Raw genomic sequence first — 3139 nt, 5'->3', positions numbered from 1 at the left:
TTGGCCAGATTGTAGTCTTGGGATGTAACTTTATTTACACTTTAAACACACAGCTTCATTTCCACCAAGAAATGTCTTGAAACATAAGGACCTGCTCAGTCTACCTTTCATTTGCTCATCTTCATAGAGGCTTAGCTATAAAATTATTTCACTGTTCTGTGAACTGTGAAACGAGAAACAGGGCGAGCACCAGGCTGAACGACAAGAGAGCTTAAGACCCCAGAGCCGAAAAGAACTCACTGTGGATGGTGGAGGTTCTTCATGTAAGGGGACCAGACCTGCCTCGTCTCCAACTGGTTGTACCCAAGTAAGGGTATGTGCCCACAATTACTAGGCAGCCCGGCTTTAGAAGGGATTTTATTTCAAAAATCTCCAGATTCTGAATGTTAGAAACCAATTTATTGTTTCTGTCCATTTGTGGTGGCCAAAAACAGGTTGAGATGAAGCAAAACATGTCTGAGAGCAGATTTAGCCAACAGGCTGTTCATTTACAACCTTTATTAAATGTTGTGCATGGGTTGTGTGTGTGTGTGTGTGTGTGTGTTAAAATATACATAACATAAATTCACCATTCTCACTGTTTTTTCAGTGTATAATTAGTGGCATGAAGTATATTCTGAATGTTGTGCAACTATCACCACCATTCATTTCTAGAACATTTTCATCATCCCAAGCAGAAATTATGTACTCATTAATTTGTTGTGTACTTTTATTATCAACTTTAAAATAAGAAGAGGGTCAGGCAGAGAAGGGCAGATACCATATGTTTGCACGTATAGGAGGATTAGGAGGAACTTAATGGAGGACCATGAGGGAGGAGAAGGGGAAAGATAGTTGGGAGAGGGAGGGAGGCAAATCATGAGAGACTCTTGAATGCTGAGAACAAACTGAAGGCTGATGGGCGTGGGGGAGAGGGGAAGGGGGTGATGGGCATGGGGGAGGGCGCTTGTTGGGATGAGCACTGGGTGTTATATGTAAACCAACTTGACAATAAACTATTTTTAAAAAATTAAATGAGAAGAAAGTCTTAAAATGAAAATCACCAAAATAGTTACCTAATTTGTTGTTACAAAAAAAAAAAAAAAAAAAGTTCATATTTCAATGTTAGGCCAAGTGCCTACCTTCCCAAGAACCATTCAGGAGTAAATCCTCTGGCAGCTCTAAAAGCCTCTCCAGAAATTCTGTACCTTGTCAATGCCTAGCCCCAACCCCTTGCTTCATCCTTATTTCACGTGACCCAACTCTGGACTTCATTATGCCCTTGGAAATGCTGCTTTGTGCTCAAAAAACTTTCATGTGCCCTTCACCTCTGCTCTCCATGCTCTCTTCACCTCTCTGCCTCAGTGAAACCTAAAAGATGTCTAAGAACATCAATTCCCCCATCAACCTCTTAAGTGGAAACTGCTTATTCTAATCTCAGGTTTCATAGTTGGGTCAACATTCATCTACTTTCAGAATCTGAACCTGCTTCCTCTTATAAATATTCCTTCTTCTTTGAGACTCATACCATTTAGCTGAATCTTCCTCATTGCTGTTATCTGCTATCACTTCTCTCCATTCACCTGAGGTTTCAACACCTGACTTCCAGCCTTCCAGTCTCTCTTCTCTCCCGCCATCGTATTAGACAAGGTCAATGTATATTGGATGAACAATCCAAAACGCTGAGCTGCTAGTTCACTGACTTGTCTACCTCAGCACAAATCACACATCCCATCCTCCAATAAAACTATTTTACTTTCAACTTATTCAATCCATTCCCCTGCTCTTCCACCATCTTGTGTCTTATGAAGATTCCCAAATCACAACCCCTTGGCTTTCTCTTTGCCCGTCAGCCCCACTTGCCTTTACTTCTCTGTGTACATAGAGACTCACAGCCCTTCTCGGTGCTAATAACTCCTTTGTAAACACTGTAGGAATTGCTATGCTTCTTTGTCCCTTGTCAAACATACCAAACGCCACCCAAGATGAACACTGGAGAAAATATACAACTGAAGTGATTGATATGGATGAAAAGTCAATGTCTCTAGCCTTAACACTGCTTGGCAACCTAATTATGTATCTCTAGTAAACTCAGCTGGTTATTTTGTACTTTCCTAATCCTGAATCTTTTTGTTCTTAAAAAAGTCCATCACTAAATTCTATCAGTTTCACCCCCACAATATATCATAAACCATTCACTGCTCTCCTTCATGGCCACCCAAACCATTGCCATCATTGTAGGCTGGGTCACCACAGGAGTCTTCTAAACATTCTCCCTGCCACCTTAGTGCCCTCCTCATGAATTATCCACAGAGCAGCCAGAGTGATGTTTTTAAAATGTTAATCTTGGGGGCACCTGGGTGGCTCAGTTGGTTGAGTGTCTGATTCTTTGATCTCATTTCAAATCGTGCTCTCACAGTTTGTGGGTTTGAGCCCCATGGCAGGCTCTGCACTAACGGTACCAGGCCTGCTTGGATTCTTGGTGTCCCTCTCTCTCTGCCTCTCTCCTGCTCATGAACACACACACTCTTGCTCTCTCTCAAAAATAAATAAATAAATAGAGAGAGAGAGAGAGAATAATAATTGGGGCACCTGGCTGGCTTCATTGGTGGAGCATGTAACTCTTCATCTTGGGGTTGTTAAGTTTGAGCTCCACGTTGGGTATAGAGGATTACTTAAATTTTTAAAAGCCTTTTTTTTAATGTTGATTTATTTTGGAGAGAGAGAGAGGAGAGAGAGAGAGAGAGAGACAGATGTAAGGCGGGGAGGGGGGCAACAGAGAGCTGGAGATGGAGAATCAGAAGCAGGCTCCTGGCTCCAAGCTATCAGCACAGAGCCCAACACAGGGCTCAAACCCACGAGCTGAGATCATGACCTGAGCTTAAGTCAGATGCTTAACCAACTGAGCCACCCAGGCACCCCCAAAATTTTAAAAATCTTAATAATAAAGTTAATCAGGTCCTGCTATTCACTCATGTAAAACCAGCCCATGACTTTCCACTGCATTTTGAATAAAATCTAAACTACTTCATATAACCCAGTACTGCTGTGGTCTGGGCTCTACCCACCACTCCATTTTCATCTCTGCTACTTGTTTTCTTGCTCGTTACGTGCTGGGCACACTAGCTTTATGGACGAAGCTCTCCTTTCTCCAGCCTTG

This window comes from Hyaena hyaena, unplaced genomic scaffold (assembly GCF_003009895.1).
Source record: "Hyaena hyaena isolate Hyena2069 unplaced genomic scaffold, ASM300989v1 scaffold_125, whole genome shotgun sequence".
Classification (NCBI taxonomy): Eukaryota; Metazoa; Chordata; class Mammalia; order Carnivora; family Hyaenidae; genus Hyaena; species Hyaena hyaena.
Note: the sequence above shows the minus strand (reverse complement) of the source record.